The 21964-nt window shown below is 42.1% G+C and overlaps 1 protein-coding gene across 1 annotated transcript in view; it reads right to left on the bottom strand.

Moving 5' to 3' along the window:
* Positions 1–21964, bottom strand: part of MPDZ (multiple PDZ domain crumbs cell polarity complex component) — a 370677-nt gene that overhangs the window by 306842 nt on the left and 41871 nt on the right. The window contains exon 2 of the mRNA XM_074361559.1: positions 8241–8967. The gene's annotated coding sequence lies outside the window, so the exon portion shown is untranslated. The remainder of the gene's footprint in view (positions 1–8240; positions 8968–21964) is intronic.

Raw genomic sequence — 21964 nt, 5'->3', positions numbered from 1 at the left:
GACTGCTCCTCAATGCATTTTATTATTTCAGGAATTCATTCAAAGCCGGGCTGCAATTACATTTAAAACAGGAGAATAATGGGCTATTGACATGTATATGGTTTTAGAAATATAAGGCCTCATTTTCTCAGCTGGAATTTCCCCTACAATGTGCATTTGCATTACATTAGAGATGCTCTTCTGGAAAAAGAGGATCACAGGCATTCAGACATTTTGACATTATCTGGGTCAGAGGCAACATTTAAAAGTACCAAAGCTCTCTTACAGGCAAGCATTGCAGTGCATTAGAGAAGGAGGAGGCAAGCCCACGGTGTCTCCCTGCATTGGCCATGTTTTATGACATACCTGCCTAACCCGGACATTAATCTACCGAAGATGAATTGGCCTGGTCATGGTCCTCTGCTAACCTTCCACTGCGTGTACATTACCTAAATTGAAATCTGCACTTTTTCATGCCACGTGTGGTTTGATGTGATGGGCCAAGGAATGTAGGTAGGGTGCATTAGAATTGGTTTTCATGTGGAGAGAATCTCCCCTCCTCTTTACCTCTCAGCAAGGCAGCTGCAGGCTGTCCCTCTCACTCGACAATGGAGGCATTATTCTCTGCTGCTGTGCTCAAGAGTAGCTACCCTGGCCTGCTCAAAATCGCATGGCCCTGGTCAGGTATGTAAGCAACTCAGCGCCTTTCCTGTTCCCAGAAGTGCCAAAGACATAATGAAAAAGGAATGCAGAAGGTTTCACCTGTTGTAATTGTCTAATAAAGCCCCGCACAATGAATTCTTTGTCATCTTCCAAGAAGAGGTCAGTTGTAAGAGTCAGTGATTACATGAGCCCTTTATGTGAATAGAAAGACCTGTATAATTGGTGTGATACGACAAGTAAAATCTCACCGAAGTTGCAAAAGATGCCTGTAATTTTCTAATCCCTCACGTCCTAGTTCCCAGACACAACATTCTTTATTTACCCTGCCCTTAGGTTTCTTTCCTGAATGTGCAGGAGAGCTAGACTTGTACTGGCCTTTCTATTATTAGTGGAATAAGGAGGCGAGCTAGGAAACAGTGAATCCTTGTGAAATTGCCTTTCCTGAATTTTCTATGTTCTTCTGCAGGTTAAAATTGAAAGGGTAAATGGACACCACAGGGGTCGAGAGCATAGGCTTTACGAATGGACAACCTGGGTTCAAATCCTACCTCTACATCTATTATAGAAGTGTGACCTTTGAGCCTCATTTCCTTAGAGGCAAATTGGTGACAGGATGAGGATTAAATGGGATTCTGTCATCACTTATTCATTCAGCAAGTACTTATGAAACACTTCCAACTACCAAGCACAGTGTGTGTCTGCAGCTACTGGGACAGCACTACGTCTAGCGTCCAGCTTTCATGGAGTCTATTATGGCTAATCCAGGAAAGCATTTAGCATAGAGTGCTTGGCACATAGTAAACACGCCATAAATTTGCTATTATCATCATAATTACTGTAATAAAAGTATGCATAGTCACATTTCCACACTTCCTATTGAAGGTATCCCATGCTGTCATTGAAAAGGGCAACAGAAGGCTTATTTGAAATAATGGTGCGAATTGCTCCAGAAAAGCAGAGTTTAGAACTTTCACTACTCACTTTCTTGGTACAGATACTTTTGTAAAACCACCGAGTCTCTGTTTTGGCAATCAAAGACATGATGGTGCAGGCTAGGTGTTTTCACTTCAAAGTTACTGAGAGCCAACTATGGGCCAACCACCCTTGCACTGAGGGAGTCTGGAAAGACAGCTTTTTGACTCTTTCCGGTTATTAAGATCATTTTTCTTGTCTGTAACATTCACGGAACAACTTCAAAGAAGTTACCTTGCTCCTGGGTATAAATGGTCCCAATGTTTTGATCCATGAAGAACCTATTCAATGTATTAGTCATCAAAAGTGCCAACGCTGACATTCAAGCAACTGGAATTTTAGTACCAGTAACTCTACCATAGAACTGAGTTCATTTGTTGATCAAAGTCACCTAAAGTGAGAATGACACTGCCTGGCAGGTTCCCATGCTAACTGGGTTGCAAATGATTGTGACATAAAAAAGGAGTCTCTGGCAAACAGGGACCAAAGAATCGAAGGGAAATGGGTTGATGTAGCTGGGCAGGACGGCTGTACACCTGCTGGAGCTCTATCTGGCATACACCAAAGACATTTGTTTCCACTTCCTTAGGCAATAAATTTGGGTGGTGAGTAATGGTGCACACCTACCAATTTAGAAAATTAGAACGTTTCCGTTCCAGGGAATTGGCTCCAAAGGGTGTGTGCTGGGGACTCTTTAAATAATCCAAACTCTCCACAAAGTAATTCCTTAGACTTTGTCTCACAGGCAGTGGGAGTGATTTGCAGAGAGGACAGAACAGTTAAATACAGACGCTCCACAAGCCTTTGATGACTATGTGAAGGAAGGGCTCTGCAGCGAACACGGCGAAACGCTGAAAACTTCTACCAGAAAACAGCCTGAAGAGGTCACTGCATGGCTCTCTTGTGCATCATTTATCTCCTAGACTTGGAGAAAAATGGCCGTTTAAGCCAGGCCTCAGGGTTGATAAAACTAATGACTCCATCAGGAAATGTTCTTAGAAGTACTGATAACAGCAAGTGCTGGTAAAAGCAAGCCCAGTGTAAGACTGCATTTCAAGTTTCAATGCAGTTCTCTGTTGATTTTTTTCTCCCTGAAATTATGAAGGCCTCTGTCGGTTTTCCTTTGACCCTGCTTTGTTGTTTCTGGGAGTTTCCTAGGGATTAAATACTTTAAAGACGATCCAATTATATGAAGCAGCTTTTCAGAACTGAAACGATGAAATGGATACAGGAAAGCCTATTCTTTTGCTTCTAATGGAGATTAGAACAGAACACTCTCTCCACATGCCAGAGTTTTCAGTTCCCAGTTCCTTAACCGGTATCTGGAAGTACCAACAAAGAGAAACAAAACTTTCTGCCAACTTCACTTGGCTAGTTTTTTGCTCATATATCCCCCCACCCCAGCACTGAGGCACAGAGAACACAGAGAATGATACCTAATTTTCTAATTAAGCCAGGGTACAAAGGCAGCACCATACTTCTCCGATTGCTCAGACTCCAGTCTATCAGTCGGGATAGACCGAATCACGCCACAATAACAAAAATCCCAACATCCCACTGGTTTAAAATTTTAACTCCATTTCTAGTTTACGCCACGTTCAACTTGGCTTGGTAGGGGCTCCGCTCAACTAAGTCACTGGAAGAAACACTGACATGTAACATGGGCTTCCAGCCTGTTCATGATAGAGAGACAGACAGCATGGAAATGTGACCATAGGCTCTTAGGTGTGTCTGCTTATGAGGGACACACATCATGTTTGCTTCTATTTTACTGGCCAAGTAAGTTATCTACCCAAGCCTAGTTTCCAGGGGACAGGGAAGTGGGATTCTCCCATGCACCCAGAATCACTACACCAGGAAAATCATACTCTACAGTAGGTTCCTTAAGAGTCTTGTTCATCACAGTAGTCCCTCAATTAGGCCACAGTGTCTCTCAACCGGGGGCAAATTTGCCCCCTGTTCCCAGAAAACACTTGATGGCACCTGGAGACAGTTTTGATTTCATATTGTGGGGGGAACATGACACTGGCATGTAGTGGTTAGAGGCCAGGAATGCTTCTAAGCATGTTAAGTTGCAGAGGACAGTCCCCACATTAAAGAATTACCTGACACAAAAATGGCATGGTCCTGAGGCTGAGAAAATCTGCATTAGATTAATATTTTTCTCCAACCTAGTGGACTTAAGATAGTCCATGGCCAAATAGAAATCAAGACATATTATAAAGCTACAGTAACTGAAATTGTATGGTACTGGTAAAGAAACAGACACATAGATGAAGGGAGCAGAGGAGGGAGTGAATGTGGCAAATGAGACAAGGACAATCCCAAACAATGAGGAATGGAGTTGGGGTAATTACCTATGTGGAAAAGATAAAGCTGTATCTGTTCCTCGTATCATATGCAAAGATAAATTCCAGACGGATTTAAAATGTACAAGTAAATGCAAGACTGTCAATTTACCAGAAGAAAATATAAGCGTGTTTATATGGCCAAAGAGGTAAAAAAAAGCTTTTGTTAAATAAGAAAAATCTTAAAAATATGCATATTTATCATTATATCAAAATTATTTATGATAAGCAAGAAACTGGGAAAAACATGTGCAAATATTTATACAAACACATTTAAAACATATTTTATCGAATATAAAAACAAAAGAGAGGAAACACAGAGTGAGTCTAGAACATCTTGTAGTATCTCAAAATAAAGACATGTTCAAAACACAAACGATGACGGCATATCAAAGGGACAGAGAAACCAACTTAAAGAGCTCCCAGTGGCAAAGCTGGAATAATTTAGCCAGTAAAATAAATAACATAGTACTGGATTATAACCCAAAATATAAAATGTATATACAGAGGTCCATACGGCGACAGTATGGACAGTATTAATGATGGAATAACCAATAAATAAATAGGACAGAAAGACAAACCTTCCTTCCAAACACTTTATGTAGATGGTACTCCCATCTCCTGCAAGGAGGTGGAGCTTAACTACTTCCTCCCAAACCCGTGAATGTGGGCTGGACATAATATGTTGCTTCAAAAGAATACAATATGGAAAGGGGGAAATAATACAACTTTAGAAAAATCTGACAAATACTATCTTGGTATTACACATATAGTATGCAAACCAAAAAAAAAAAAAGGTCTGCAAGGATCCGTGTTCAAGTAAATATGGTGGCTGCTTTGGTTAGCAGAAAAGATGGAAAATGTAATATATGAATATCTGGAGAGAAGATAGGAGTGGTACTTTGAAAATAATACAATTTCGTTCCTTACTTAATTAAAAATCAATTTAAAATTAACAACCATCAAGGATGTTTACTAAAGATAGTCAGTTTTTTGACCCTTACCATCATAAATTCAGTCGGTTTGGATTGGCACCCAGAAATAAGAATTTTTAACAAATTCTCCAGATGATTCTAATGTGGTGGGCATATTAGACATTGCATTCAAGAAACCAGAAGGGAATAAGTAAGTTTTCAAGTCGTGTTTCATCTATTACTTACATTTCTGAGCTGGGTGAGATTAATTTCATATGTTCCCACAACCAGTGTTAGGATTTGAAGGGGCCCAAGTTCTGATCCAAATGAGACATAAGGCAAATGGGAGATAACGACAGCATGTTCATCACGTACCAGGCTGATGTGGGAGGATGTGGCTTCCATCTGTGCACAGCTGATCTTCATAATATTAAATGACAGAATTAGACTCACCCACTAGTAATACTGGGCAGGTCTCTGCTTTTACCTCACAGCAAAGAACACATGCTGTCTTTTGCCAGCTTCACCACCATGCGTAAAAGAAAAGAGCTACCCAGGATATTCTTCTTGAACACATCGAAGAGAACTCTTCCCTCCTCCAGCGAGGAGCAGTGAGTGAGGGGCTGCAGAGTGGCCCACCAGTGTCTCCCTCGTGAGCTCCTTCCACGTGGAGGGAAACATGTTGGACTAGGGAAGGGCTGAACCCCCCACAATATAGGACGACGTGGTAAAAGACAAAGGCTGCTCCTGTAGAGGCAGTTGTATCATTCAAAGTCATCGAATCTTCAAATTGATGCTTGAATTTTAATTCCATTGTCTCCACTGGTTATTGAAATTAATTTCACACATTTTAGATGTGATAGATGAATGAAATAAGAGTCCTGAATGTTTTGCTTGTTCCTGTATCTGTGACCTTGTATGGTTCCCAGCCGCAGCTGCTTTGGGCTTAACCACAAATATTTTGGTCAATGCAATTTGAAAATGGGACTTGAAGTACATTTTCATACTGGGTTTTGGAACCCCTGCCAGTGCCACCATAGGGACAGGGCTGGGCTAGCCTTGGGCATGATCAGAATCAGAGAGCCAAGATACCCCATCTCTCCAACTGACACAAGGCACCATTACCACCAGACTTGCGAGCAAGGTCATCTGACACCAGCCAGCCCCAGACGACCTGCCAAATGACCGCAGACTCAAGAGCAAACCCAGATGAGGTCAGGAGTCTGGCCTAAACCAGAAAGAGACCCACCCAGTGGTGCTGTCAACTAATAAAAAGGCGAAGCCACTAAATTTTTCGAGTGGTTCTGCAGCGACAGCTGTATGATCCTCTCTATATAACTAACTGACATTTAGTTATATACTAAAAGTATATAACTAACTGACATCCTATCATTTTCCTTTTATACTTGGTATGGAAATTCTGAAATATCCTAATACTGAAACTTGAAATATTGTTTCATGAACCTTAAGAGATAAAAGTAGATAAAATATAAAGCACAATCATTTTAAATCTGTAGGGTTTGTTTTTTGTATTGCCTTCCCGACACTCACACATAAACTGAGCATTCTTTAGTTGAATACAGCGTTGACCTGAGACATCAGTGTGACTAGGTGAATGGCTGTACAGTCAACTAGAATAGTAACTATATTTAAATATTTCCATCTTCATTACTTTAGGCATTTCTGTTCTCATGACCATGTTCTTGGACAATACTGAGAAATATGCTGAGTTCCAGTATGCTCCCAAGGAGAAACCGTATGTAATTCTTCCCTGAGTGATGTTTTAAAGAGTTCTCAGAGACATTGGCAATTGCAAACATGCTTTTATCTAGTCCTGGCTTGAACTGTGTATCGGTGGGAACTGTTTGAATAGTCACATACAACCAACTGTTCACGTGAGTTTGCATTTGAAACAGGTAAATGTTATTTGTTTCCTCTGTGGATTTGGTACAACTTTGCCTATAAATAATTAGGATGTTGTTTAACATCCCAGGATTCTCTGTGAAAAGAGACACCAAAATGGAACAGTCATCTGAAATAGATCTGTAAGGAGTGGAGTTCAGATACTGTCTGCCAGGAAGAATCACCCAGTCTTCCACTTAATGGGTAGGTAGAGACCAAAACCCCTCCCGTATTTCATCACACTGGGAGCCTGGCGACTTCCCAAACATGGAGCACCAAGAATTCAACACCAACACCAACAGTCCAAACATCTCCGCCTTCTTGCTTTTTCTCCCCGGTTTATCCAAGCTACCTTGGAGATCTCTGGATAAAGGCCATAAAGCTTGGCTAATACACACCCTTGGTTACCATCAAAGTTATTTTAAGAAAATTTGCTACGTGGCAAAACATCCAGAAGGATAAGGTTGACGCATTTGAAATCTTTCATTGGTTTTAAGTTGTAACTTACCTCATAAAAAAAAAATCTCCAAAGCTAAAGACAAACAAACACCTTTGCCAAAATCAGTCTCATGAAATAACCCGTTCTGGTACACGCTGAAGAATCACCAAGAAGTACTACCACAAGAAATCCCTTAAACATCTGCACCTATTTAAAGCCATTATTTTTCGCACGGGCATGAATGTAATTCACTCTACAGTTATTCTTGTTGCTTAAAATTAAGGGCAGTGGCATCCATCTTGTTTACTTGCGGCAGCGTGATTGTCATTAAAGGAATACATTCAATTCTTTAACATTTACATTCCTACAAGCAAAGCAAACTCAAACCAGTAGATGCTTATTATGCACAAATGTAAGCACACATGCTTACACCAGGAAACGAAACCTGAATCCTCTGTAAGCATTGCAAAAATGCTAGTTATGACTTCGATACCACCTCATGTGAAATCCTGGCTTGAGGGGTGATAGAGGTTTAACGTGTGTTCTTTGGGCAAGGAAGCGGTTCTGAGTATTGGTGACGTGTCCTCCCTGCCTACCTTCTGAGAGAGGTAAATCACCTAGTTTGTAACTAGAAAAATTAGACATTCTTAATCCAGTCTATTTAGCGTTGGTTTCAATTGCTGCGAGACCTTTAAAATAAGACTGCAGTGTTTACCTCTGCCATGGAGGCGAGGGTGAGGTGGGAGGACAGGTTATTGCAAAAATATCCAAGAGATCTTTCTGCAGGGAAGGAACATTTTCTGTATCTTAATTGAGGCCGTTACATGGGTGTGTGCATTTGCCAAAGTACATCAAACTGTACACTTAAAATCTGAACAGTGTATTTTTAACAGAAAGCAATGAGGATGAGGGGCCACGTCAAGTGGGGCCTTATAAGTTACAGTAAAGGATTTAGATTTCACTGCATGTGAGATACAAATTCATCGGCGGTTTTTGCAGAGGAAGAGACATGATCTCACTTACGTTTTAAAGTAGATTCTGTCTGAGCTGTGGCCGATGTGCCGTAGCAGGGCAAAACTTGAAGCTTGGAAACCATCTGAGGGATGACCCAACGTTGGCTTGACAGAGGCGGTCGTAGTGGAGCTGGGGAGAAGTGGTGGTACTTCAGCCCCGGATCTTATCCTGTGCTGCTCAGACAGCCCTGCCCACCACGTGAAGGACTTAGAGCCCAGGTGCTGGGAGGGTTTGATTGCCAGCACTCAGCTGTCAGTCATGTTGGGGAACTGTCTCTTCTAAAGAGAGCCACCTGCTCCTGTCCAAGGGCCGCTCAAACACAATGATAGGGTGATGCAGGGATGTAAAGAGCCGGCTCTCTGGATCCAAGGCAGGTCAACCCTGAAGGGTCTTTCCAGCCTCAGAGTTTCCTGCAGGATTGGCTAAGGCCATGTGACTGCGCCACACCCTGCTCTCTTCACCCGTCCTGCTTTGGTTTCTTTCCCTACCCAGGTGTTGATCCTAAAAGCACTTCCTAATAAAAACTCATCTCTGCCTCAGAGTCTGCCTCCTGGAGAGCCCAGGCTGTGATGCTTTGCAATAGAAGTTGATTTCTTTTTCCCTCTGTCTCAAATTGGAAGGTGTCTCACGTGGTGAGATACGGTGGCTCATGATGGTCTGGAAGCACCAGCAATGATGCTCTTCAGCTGGTCGTGGGACTTCGTCACTCAACCTCTCTGATTCTCAGTTCCATCTTCTACAAAATAAGAAGGAACTTAATCAGATGAGGTCTTTCGGGGAAGAACTTACAACTCTATGATAAAGTTAATGAGAAATATTTAAAGTAACTAAAACCCAGCTTATATTGTTAATGGGACTAAGATCTTATCCTACCTTGATTCACTCTCTGGTTATTAGCTGTTTCTCAGTGCTCATGTACGTCTCTGAAAGGCACCCAGGAAACATGAAACAAGATGATCCTAAACCTAGCCAATTCTGCAAAAATTGTTTGCACATCTGTTAAGAGCTAATTGAAGAAATTGTTGTGATTAATTAGTAAACTCAATTTCTTGCCCTTTCATTTTGTTTTGATTTGATCTGTTGTTGTCACTGAGTCTTCAGTCCCTGCCCAGTGGGTCTTAGTGTCCCCAACTCACTGCCTGGCTTGACTAGCTCTCCAAGGTCTTGATCTTCCCACAGGCTATTTTTTTTTTTTAAGACAAGCCAGCTTCAGCCTCAAGTCGTTTACCCATGTTCTCTCCTCCTGAAATACTCTTACCTCCCAGCACAGTTAACTCCCACTTATCTTTTGAGTCTCAGCTGAAAAGTTACGTCTTCACGGAATTTCATCCTTATCACCAAGCCTGGTGATTTCTACCTGCTTGGAATCTTACAGGCTTACCCCATATTGGGGGAGACTTTGAGGAACTACATGTAACTCCACATGTGAGTGAGAGGGACACTGAACCCAAGTTTATCTTAAAAATAAGTCAGTTACTTGAAAAGTTATTTTTAGTTACTATTAGCCACATATTACTTGTAATACACTTCAAAACAAATTCACATATACCAGTGGGTCACTAAACAAAACACAACGTTGAATATTTGATTGGAGAATGCCATACAGCATTAACAAGGAAAAAGAGTAATTCATACAAATCCTGATTTTGTAAGTTTAACTATCCTTTGAAGACTTTTTCACCTTGGGGACAGGGGGCGGGGAGAAAGTAATGATGACATGTTCAGCCACCCTTGATGTGCCAGCAATGAATTACTTCCATGAACCTCTACAACCATTGTCTGTGGTAGACTTAAGCTATCTGGGTGAAAAGTCCCTGCCACCCGTCCCCTTGAGAAGTGGGGTCTGTCCTCTGCACTTGAATCTGGGCACTGTGACTGCTCTGATTAACAGAATCAGACAGAGATGACACTGGGCCATTTTCCAGTCTCAGGCTTTAAGAAGCAGGCAGTTTCTTCTTTCTTTTCAAATACCTTGAGCCTGCCATACTGGAGAGACTATGTTTAGATGCTCCAGTGGACACTCCTAGCTAAGCCCAGCCTTCCAGTCCTTTCCTCCAAGAAGGCAGATGCGGAATGAAGCCATCTTGGACTCACCAGACCAGCCGACCCCCCAGCTGAATACCACCAGTAACCACCACTGATACCATGTGGAACAAAAGAACCATCCAGCTGAGCCCAACCCAAATTCCTGACCCACACAATTGTGAGATAAAACAAAGTGGTTGTGGCTTTCAGTCACGAAGGTTGGGGGCATCCATTACACAGAACCTGATGCCCGGAACATCCTCCCGGCATACTGCTTCTGTGTTTTGTTTTCCCTTTTCTCACAGTGTTACTCTATCTTATTGCAATGCTCCCATACTGCTAAAGAAAACAAATGTCTTTCCTTTGTTCCCAAATTCCTCTGATTGACAATGAGACCATCCATCATTTATTGGAAAGATATAAAACGTTAAAAAACAAAAAACTTGCTTTTACAGGATGATTGATAGGATTTACAGTAAGAAGTACTCTGTTTTAGAGGAGCATTCACCTTAATGTAACTGCCTCTACTCTTCTCCTTTTGCTAATATTAAATTAAATTTCATCTTCATAACAATGCATGGCGTTTGTTATGTGCAACAATAGTGACTTCTGGTGCCAGGTATTTGCCAGATATGTGGCATGTAGCGTGGGGTGGAATGCTTAGGTGATTCCTCTCTGAATCACACACCCTTCCTCCCCCTCATCCATCTCTCTGTGCCCTCACATTTTGCCACAATGACCAAGGGATTCTCAAAATGTGGTTCACAATCTACTTGTACCAAAAGCACCTGCAAAGCTTGCAAAAATGGTATTTCCTTGTTCTATCAACCTTATGAATTAGAATTCTGAGGAGGAAGGCTCAGTAATCTGCACTTAAAACAAATTCCCAGGTGATCATATTGCTTGAATCACTATCTTTGGGGACATTTTGCTGTCTTCTGTTTTCAGCCCCTCCCCATTACAGTATTTCAGCGTGATTCTTTTAATGTTTAACAGCTTTGATCCACTGTGGTTTCCAATTTATGTCTTCTTGTCCCTCATTTCCTAGGTTCTTTTCTGTGTTCTGCCATTTTAGGTCTCCTTTGCTTCTTATTGTTTGGCTGACTAATCAAAGGACTCAAAATATAATCTCAAAACCTATAGGTTTTCTTTTTGTTCACCTATTTGTTTTTGTTTCTGTTAGAGGTTTGGAGTGTTTCCCTCTCAAAGGCATTATTACTGCAGCCATTTAAAAAACATAAAGGGGGAGAGCCTCACTTCAGTTCTTCAGGTAACTAGTGGCAGAAACCTTTTTATTATACTTAGAGTACCACATTAGTCTTGATTCCCATTGTTTCAGTTAGCTGGAAAAAAGAGCTGCCAGGCGCTATTTTTCCCCTTCCTCTGAGTTTTTTTGATATTTTGATGATCCATCTTTCAGAACACACCTGGGTCTTTTTCACACAATCTGGTAAATATTATAATATTTCAGCATCACAGGGCATTGATGCATAAGTGAACCCTGCACTGGCCAATCAAGACTCACAAAGGAGTGGGTTTCAGGAAACCGAGCTGATGTGTCCTCAGCCACCTGAAAAAATATGCAGAAACTCAGGTTACATCTGGAATTCATTTGGTGTTTTCTCTGTCCCTTCCCGATCGGCTTTCTCACCATCCTCCCCCATGAAAATCAGGCGATCTGCGTGAGTTCATGCACGTGTCCCGGTTCAGTTTCTCAGGGAGCACGTACTGATCACTGCCATGGTTCAAAGCAGGGCCTTGAGTGGTAAGGTGGGCATGGGGGTCTTTCAAAGCGCAGGAAAAGAAGGGAGGAGCCCACTTGGCAGCTGGGACTCTTGAAGTCCCAGGTAATGCAGAGAATGCCGTGATTTATGAAGTGTACTCTACTAGCTACAGTAAAATTGCAGGGTACCATTCAGGGCATACTGTGTTTCTCCAAACATAGTGATTTCATTTCAACCTTAACAGTTACTCTGCAGTCTATAAAATATTTACATTGCCTTTCTAAACATATACATTATTTACTGTACAGTCTATAAAATATTTATGTGAATTTCTCTAAAGATACTGTATATGGTACATTATTTTTATTCACTTTTTCCCCCTTCCTGGAACAGGCATGTAGTAAATTGGGATATTTTTTGAAATCAAGGAGTAAAGGAGGCACAGTGGTACAGACGGAAGAGGTGGCGTCTTTGTTCTCACTGGTCTTACTCTGACCTGCCGGTACGCTACAGACCTGTGTTGGCTGGGAGGACAGCAGACTAAGAGGAGCAGATGCCTACCAGGTATCAGACGAGTGGGTTCAATATGAAAAGCTGAAATGGAAAGTCAATATCCATCCATCCATCCAGATTTCAAAGGAAGGAAGGAAGGACCACATATGCACACATAACGCAACATACACACGTGCACCTCAGTCCTACAACGAATCATTCATCTGGTTTGACTGCCTAGAGGATAGCATAGACTTCGTGCTCTCCAGCTTGGCCAGATGACTGCTGTTCTCTCTCCTCACTTGGTTTAGGTCCACAGTCATTTTCCCTGAGATGAAGCTGAAAATGTGAATGGGAGAACCGAGGCGTTTGTTGAGCAGATTTGGGCTGATAAATAATACCACCACCATCCCCATGTCTTTAATAAAGTCTACATAACACTCCAAGTAAATAGAATTTATGATTGAATTGTCCCAAAGATCAAATTTCTCAAATAATTGTTAAACTCCTCACATCATTTGGAATCAGTACTTTGATGCAGAGGTTATGTCTATGAGAGGCTGTGGGTTGCCAACTACCTCGCTAAAAAGTAATAAAAAATGTAGTCAACCATGAGAATGTTTTGTCTTCATGATAGTCATTTGGTTTGAAGTTATCCAGTTTGGATCCAGACTTGGTGCACAGTCATCGGAATACACAGTACCTTTACTTTGCTGTATTACAGAGATAATGGGCTTCATTTGCAGAAACTCAGGGTGGAGGGGGATGGGGTGGAGCTCATTAAAAACCATTTAACACTAAGCTAAATGTCAGCATACTTTGAAAGAGGCCTATTAGTTAATGTACACAAGAAGTTATCAGCACTTATGATAAGCCAAAGAAACCAAACAGTGGAACCCATTAGATGGTGCTTGTAAGACAGTTGAGCTTTAAGAAATGTTTTAGATAAATTAGATTGGGATTGACAGGAAAAAAAAAATATAGATCTTACAGGGAAGGTTTTTTATTTAGAGCTGTTACCTGGAGCCAAAAATCCTGAGTTTTGACTGACCCTAAATGATTAACTTGTCTACAATGAATTGGTGACCTCACAGGGGACAGACAAAACATAATTACATTACAACCAGAAGGGTTTTTTTTTTGGGGGGGGGGTCTTTTTATGGATATAATAGACAAGATCCTCACCAAGATGCAAATAATGTTATTGCTTCCAAGGGCTGTAATTCAAAACCTGCCTTTCTCAGTACAGCCTGCTGGCATTACAGTGAAAAAGCAGTCCTGGTACATACTTCTGATAATCTGGCTATATCTAAGAATAACACGGAGAACCTTCAGAGTAATATTATTTCTCTCAGATGGATCTGCAGAAAATGCAAGGCTGTCATCTCTGGCAAGAATATTCTCTGGTGACAACTGAGAGGAGAACCATAGGATCTGACAATCAGTTGAAAGGCATGTGGATAAGGGAAATCAGTGAGTCAGCCCCCAAAACAGGCCAGAGTGGGTTATCACTCCACAACAAAGGAAGACCTAGAGGGAGGCCCAGCATTATGATGAAAGGATAGCAGTGGAGACCGTGGTTATGTGCCATATTGTGCTATCATAATACATTTAGATGCACAATATTAAAAATGGGTATGATTACCTGCTGCCACCAATGGAGGAAAAAAATCAGTGATACACACGCACGTGTCAAATTTTAATCAATTTAGATTTTTGTGAGGCTTCTATTACTAACTAATTGAAAACCATGACTTTGGGTAATGGAATGATTTGACCTCATATAAAATTTTGGGATAAAAGCCAATTAAATGCCAGAGACTATATCTGAAGCTGATAAATTTGGTTTTGGTATGCTTAACCTTAAAGTACTCTTTCCGCGAATAATTAGATAGCAGAACCTGTTTGGTCTAGTAAAGCTACTTCTAGTCCACAGTAACAAAAGCATGTCATTGGCACCAGGAAGAATCCTAATCATTTTGCCTCTCAGTAGCAGGAAGCTATTCACTTAGCTAATCCAAAAGTCAAATAAAATTACTAGGATGAGAGTTAAAGGAAGGGCAACCAAACTAAAGTATTAAATTTGCACCCTCTTTATTGTTTGCTTCCATCTTTGGAGGACATTCGACTAAGCTCTAGTAGCTAAATACTAGAATGATAGCTGAATATTTTATGAATTTCTACTATTTGCCAAGCACTGTTCTACATTACCTACACATATACATTTATTTAATCTTCACAATAGTCCTGTGAGGCGGTACCAATGTGATCCTTACTCAACAGATACAGAAACTGAAGCTTAAAGTTTATAACTTGCCCAGTATCCTATATCAAATAAACAAGAGAGTCAAGATTTAATTATAGGCACACTATATACTGCATCTTGGTTGAACCCAAGTACCCTGATGAAGTAGCCCTCAGAAGGCCTAATCTCAAAACTTTGGTTTACCAAAATTAATTATTTATTCAGAAAATGCTTATTCATTTTGATGTTTTAGTAGATTATAAAAGGAGGTAACTACTATGTGATAAGGACATGGAAACATTTAGAAGACAATGAAGGATCAGGAGAAAGGTATATGCACGGAGTGGAAGTATGTGAAAGGAGGTGCTTGGACATAGAGGTAACACAGAAATTAAAAAAAAACTTAAAGGAAGAAAATGCCTCCTTCTAGTCTTTTAGAATCATACACAAAATGTATCATACTCAGAAGATAGCTCAAGAAAAGAGAAGAGTTAAGGGGTTGACGTAAACTACGCCGTCTGTTCCAAGTCTTGATGAGTGGCGTGGCTTCTTTCCTCCCCAGGAACGCATTAAAACATCTACAGTCACATCACTTTGATATTCACAGTTCAATCATTGGCCCGTTGGCGTTGGATATGGCATGTTAGGACAGTGTTAGGAGAATTCTTCTCTGTTAAGAGAACAGTTTGTGAGTGGCTACTCCAGATGCCACATTATAAGGAGAGAAGACAGTATCTTTGGACAAAGTTCACCCTGGTTCAAAATAAAGATTCAGTGGACTACGTGTAGTATAAGGCTACCTGAATTTAAATTGTGGCCTTTCCACTGATTATATATTTGATTTTCTGAGAGATCCATAAACATTCCTCTAGTTTTCTTTCTAATGTATTTTAAAAATTTATAATAAATGATTAGTTTTCATTATTGTCGCATAGTTTTAGTGTGAGCATGGCAAATGAGTGAAATGATCATTTGCCTCCATTTACTCAGTGTTAAAAAGTTAGATCAAAATCTTTTTGCTCCCACCGAAGAACATTATTCAACAATCGTACACACAATGACTGCACAGTTTCAGTTCACAAACACCCATTACCACATTATCTGCCTTATGTATGCTAAATGTTTGTAGGACATCAAAAAGAAGAAAAAATAAACACCACACAACAAAGCTATGGTTCATCAAACATGTCTATCACTTTAAAATCGAATACTTTTAAGTTATAGTGTGTTTAGACAAAATGTATACATAGTTAAAATCAGCAAAAGTCCAAAGTTACTCTATTCAAAGGGCAGTGGATTTTTAGATCTGTTGCTTAAGGCTTTGAAGGCCAGATCACCCATTATTGGTACCTTAAATTAAGCCTGGTTTGACTTCAAGGAACAGAAACCTTTTAGTTCTGTGCCAAGGAAAAGGGGGAGTCTATGGCAAGGCAAGCTTCCAAACATAGGAATCAAAGAATAGCTGGCTCTTCTGTGAGCTGGAGCTGGGTAGATGGAGGAAACAGAATCAGTTCTGGGTCTCCCAAGGGTCACATCATGTCTTTCCTCCATCTCTCAGGGTCTGCATGCTTTATTTCAGCTCTAGTATCTTGATGCCGTCTGTCTACTCTTTTCACTAGACTGGCTTTCATTGCTTATACGAGGTCCAACCTGGTGACCTCAAGTTTATTTGATCTTACAGGTCCAATATTCCTATTTGCCAAATGCAGCCCCGATTCTCAGCTGAGGAATCACGTTTGCTCCTGATGGAGTGTGCATATCTGAATCTTGAGTTATGGAGGGGAAGAGCGTGAGAAGTTTAAATACCCATCTTTCATATTTCAATATAAACTTGAAATTTATAAAAGTTAAAGCATAGCCAATGTTGTATTATGCAAATTATGGAAACTAAAGTGCCATAAAATTTTCCTGGGGAATGAGAAAAAAATCTTAAAATGGAGAGGCACACTTGACTGAGGTCTCTGCTTCTGTGTCTTTTGGTTCAAACTCAAAGAAGAGTGAGAGTTAGCACCTAGCAGGTTCTAGGCAGCAAATGTATTGACCGGCTGGAGCAGATCTTTCGCCTCTGGTCTAGTTGATTGTGACTAGGAAGAAGGCTCACGTGGAACCAACCTGACCTGCCTCTTCAGCAGGGGATATAGGTGGTGTCGTTTCCAGGAAAGACACTGGCAGTGGTTAGTTTTCCCCCCAAACCTGTTAACTATGTAGCTGTAGTGACTGAGCTTCACGAAGAGATAAACCTTAGATTTAAATGTGAAGCAAGGGGCATGATTTAAATAAATCAAGAATTGAGAACAGAGCATTCTAGGTAGGAGATATTTCAAAGGTAAAAGTATCCAAAACAGAGTTCCTGTTTTGGGGCTAACAGGTTTATGGCAGATGAGCTTTGGAGGTCTGGCCCTGAGCAGGTTTGCAACCAAAGTCACAGATGCAACTGCTCTCAGGACCACGTTCTCTGCTGCCAGTGAACATCTCTGTTGGGGAAGGATTCTTGGCTGAAAGCTACCAAGTTTGCAAAATACACGTACCATTAGGAAGGAGTAGCTGGAGCCTGCGAGAAAGGAAGAAGCACTGGCCTACTCACGCTCCCAGCATGTCAGCAGATTTTCTTCCAAATGTGGTTTTCCAGCTGAAAATGGAGAACAGATTTGCACCTATCTCTACAAGGTTGGGATTCACGTCTTTACAGTTTTCAAAAAATGTGCTTCTATGGGCCTTTTCCTTTCTTCCTCACTATCAAGGAGGGCAAATGGAGCTTGAAAAAGAGGGTGTGTGTGTGTGTGTGTGTGTGTTAGAAGCAGGGAAAGATAGAGATGGGAGCAAGGAGGGAGGCTCTGGAGGGCGAGCAAGGTTAGCTTTTGTTTATAATTATACCTCCCAGGCCCATTCCGGGTGCCCCCTTCCTAATGGATCTTAGACAGTGGGAAATAGGGCCTGAAAGGCTCCCAGATTCTAGGGAGTAAAGAAGAAATGATTAATGTCAGTAAAATGGATGGTTCAGAAAACCACCGAGTTCCTCTGGGAAGGGAAGAGAATGCTCTGTGGAATCCTCTTTTTTTTTTAAAGGCTGACGTCCTCATGTGATACGCACACGCTACAGTACGCTGCTGACCCAGAAAGGGTTATGTGCAGCGTTTTTATAGTCGTCATTCACTTCTGTTCCACGGAGGTATGGAAGATCTTTATCCCCATATGACTTTGCCAGGACACTGGATTTTTCTCAGCCCAGACCTGGTATGCTATTTTGACTTCTCTCCGTCCGTCTTCCCGGCCCCACTGTCCGTTGATTTTGCCTCGGGGCTGAACAGGGCCTCTCCCTCCCTGTGAGCGCTCGGTCACCGCTCAGTCAGCAAGTTATCACCTCCCCTCTCTCTGCAGTTTCTCTTCCTCGGGCCTGCTTTCAAGACCCCATGCAGGGTTGTCCAGGAGGGTCCCACCCGTCCTCTGGGACAGTCTATTCCCCGATTCCCTAAGCTTGAGAGGGCTTTGCTTTGTTAAACTTTTCCTTGAGGTGGCGGGAACCAGGCTTCGGGAGGCCTCTGGGAGGGGGAAGAGCTGCTTCCTGGGGCTCACACCGGCCAGGAGTCACTGGCTTCGCGAAAGCTGTTACTTTGTTTTCAGAACCAGCACTGAGTCTGTTATTGTTGGGTCCCCCGGAGGCTCATCACTCAGAGGGAGTCTGACGCTGTCCGGTCGGGGAGGGGACACCGCACCGCCTTTGTCTCCCTGCTGCCGGCCTTCCCAGCAGCCCCCGCGCCGCGGCCCAGGGGAGGGGGGAGGGGGCGGGGGGGGGGGGGGAGCCAAACCGTCACACCAGGAGCCCGCAGAGCTGGAAGGGCCCGGGGGCGCGCCGTTGTGAAGTCCCAAAGCACAGCAGTATTAAGGGTTGACCTCAGTTTGCTTTCTGTCTCTAGCCACCCAATCTTGCTGTATGTGATTTTTAAAACGTTTTTGTTCATTCCTCTATTGTGAAATACAATAGGCATTTAGAAAAAGTACATAAAACATATGGGCTCAGGTTAATGAAATATTATAAAGCTACATACCTACCACTTGATTATTTAAAATGCTACTTTTTTCAGGCTGCGGGAAAAAAAATCCTTTAAAACTCAGTCCCTTTTGACTTATGGAAAATAATTAGGCACATATAAGTGAAAATATGGATTTGGTTTTTACGACCTCAACGGTGCAACTGGTACTTTATGTTCATATATTTTGCTGAGCAGTCGACTCCATTACCTGCCTCTAGAGCAACCACTTCATGGTTATCCGAGACAAATTTTTATTCGAGGCCACCTCCCTTTATTAAATGGCTGGATTTTAGCACTTTCTCCATCTTTTGCAATTCTTAACCCAAGAAAAGCAAACTGATCTGCACATGAGGGTAGGCAAAACACAAACTCTTTGTACTTCTAAAGGAAGCAACTGCGAAACTTAATCATTCTCCCCAGTCCCGTGAAGAACTCTACAGAACTGACTAAAGTGAAGTCTTTTGATGTCAGTCAATATTCCACGTGTGCCTCCTATGTGCTACGCATTGTTCTAGATGCTTAAGCTACATGAGTGAAAAAACAAAGATCCTTACTCTTACGGTGCTAACATGGCTGCAGTCAAGAAAAAGGCTGTAACAATAAACACAGGATACAGAAAACTCATACGGTCTAATAGAAGGTGACGAGTGCTATGGAAAAATGCACAGACCAGGGTCACAGAACTGGGAGCACAGGGCGGGGGTGGCTGGGCAGAGAGCTGTATGAAGCTGGGTTGTCAGCATGAGTCTTTTTGAATAGGTAAGATGTGATCAAAGGCTTGAAGAAGGTGAGGGGGTTAGCCATCCCAGACCTCTGGGGCAGAACATTCCAGAATGGTTGTGGGAACAGCTGAGCAAGGGCCTTATGATGGCACCAAGCTAAGTATGTCTGAGAAAGAGCAAGAAGGCCAGAGCAGAGTGGCTGGAGCAGAGGGAGTGAGGAAAGAAGGACATGGAGGTAAGGACAGAGATCCGGGGAGCAGTTCATGTCAGGCCCTGTGGGTCACTGTAAAGATCTGGGCCTTCCCTCCAGGAGAAGGGTGAGTGAGCCCTTGCAGGACTGTCAGCAAAGGAAGGTATGATCTGATTCGCCTTTTAAATGGGCTTTAAACGGCTGTGCCAGTCATGAAGCTATTGTCTCCCAACCCCAAACTCATCCTTGGTATTATTTGGCTTCATGATGCTGGGGCTGGGATCTGTGACCCACATTTCTGCTTTGCCAGGGGCCCCCGTTAGACCCTGTTGACAGGCAGTGATAGACGGGGAACAAGGGACTCGCTCCTTCCTATTTGCTTCCTGTGGGCTTCCTGTTCGCAGCAACGCCCCTGCAATCCGGGGGTCTCTTCCCTAAGCAGCGGTTTGCAGCTTTTCTAGCCCTCACAGAACTGGCCTCCCCACATTCTCTCAGAAGCAGCAGCACCTGCCAATCAGGGCCTCTCCTCAGAGACCTGAGCTATGAAGTCTTCACATTCCCAACCTCTTTCCTCTGTCCCCTGGCCACGGTTGCTACTTCCTGCCGTTTCTACATCCATTATTCCACTTTTTGCCTTTTCAATTACTCAGTGAGCAACTTTATATTCAGTTAACAATTGTGTATATTATATTCTCTCTGTTAACATAATTGGTGTGATTCCAGGTTTTTCTGGGTTGGGCCAGTACAAGAATAGATTTTTCCATCAACCAAATTTTGGGAAACTGTAGGTAGAGCAGATTTAAGGGAAAAATATCAAAAATCCAGCTTTGGACATGTTACTTAGAGAAAGAGACATGCCAGGTGGGCAGCTGGATATTGACACAGAGCTAGTTTTCATTCTTTCCTCTGTGGCCCCTGGGCCATGAGCACGCCTCTTGCTATACTAGAAATATTCATTGGATGATTTATATTCTTGAAGCTAAATTCATATCAAGGATTTAAATCATTCAGCTAAGAACACAGACATTGGAATTAGAACGAGATTTGAATCCTCGCTCTTCGGTGGACGTGATGTTGAAGGAGACATGTGACTTCTCTAAGCCTCAATTTCATCAGCTATAACAATAATGGTAATAATCCCAAAGTGGAACAGTAACTGAAAGATGGAAATTAAAAGATACGGCGTGAGCGCATAGTAACCTTTGAGGGTAAAATGCCCTCCTCTGTTTCCCTCTCTGCAAAATGGGACAATATCTATTTCATAGGTTTCTTTTGAACAGAACATCAGAATAAAACATGTAACTCACTGAGCACAGAGCCTTCTACACAATAGGCACTCAAAAAAAAAAAAAAATCTGAGTCTCCCTCTTGGCCTATTACATCATCTTTTCCTCCTAACATCTCTCTCATTTCCAAATTTAAAAGCATTTTTCAAAATCTGTTCTGTACAGCATTAATTCCAGAGGATGTTAATGGGGGTTAACACAATAAAATAAAGTCGTAAACATTTATTTAAATAAGAGTAACCAACATGCTCAGCTGTATAGCTCACGGTCCACATAAAACTGTATTTTTATCCCTCACACTCCCCTATGCTTACGTTAGTGAGAGTAATCCTTTTCCGGCTGTGCAGTGGCTGCTCTGATGGCTGATGCCTTGACTGTTCAGTCTTAGTAACAGGCAGTGCCACAGTCATTTTAAGCCATAAGTATATCTCAATCCAGGTATCAGAGTGTTTAGGTCTGAAGAGGTGGCAGCTGGCTGTACATCATGCTTGGTCTGTATCTGTAGGCATCTCTGCCCTCGTGGTCCTGTTCCCTTCTTGCTCGGTATCCTCCATCCCCATTTAGCAAGATGATCTTGAAAGTTCCCAGAAAATGATAGCATATTTTCCAAGGAACTACTCTGCCTTCCAAAATTGTGAGAGGAACAAATTTATTAAATGTCTATGATTAAACCCAACTCAGCACCTCTTCTTTACCAGAATCTAGACACTCGGAATCCCTGCCACCTGGGAACACTGTCTTAGGAATCAGGGCGGACCTTTAAGTTGCTTCCAGGTAGAAATGCTTTTGAGAGAGTACAGCATTCTGAGTAAGGATGTACACTCTATACCCAAATGTAGCTCTGTTCTTGCCAGCTGTGACCTTGAACAGGTTTCTTAACCTCTCTGAGTCTGTTTTTCATCTCTAAAATGGGGATACTCACAGCGATGTATGAGGCTTAAAGGAGCTGACACGTATAAAACACTCAGACTAGGGACTGACACATTACAGACACGTGGTGTTGGCTGTTAACAATGGA

The sequence above is a fragment of the Camelus bactrianus genome, chromosome 4 (assembly GCF_048773025.1).
Source record: "Camelus bactrianus isolate YW-2024 breed Bactrian camel chromosome 4, ASM4877302v1, whole genome shotgun sequence".
Classification (NCBI taxonomy): domain Eukaryota; kingdom Metazoa; phylum Chordata; class Mammalia; order Artiodactyla; family Camelidae; genus Camelus; species Camelus bactrianus.
Note: the sequence above shows the minus strand (reverse complement) of the source record. Positions and strands in the feature narration are given on the sequence as shown.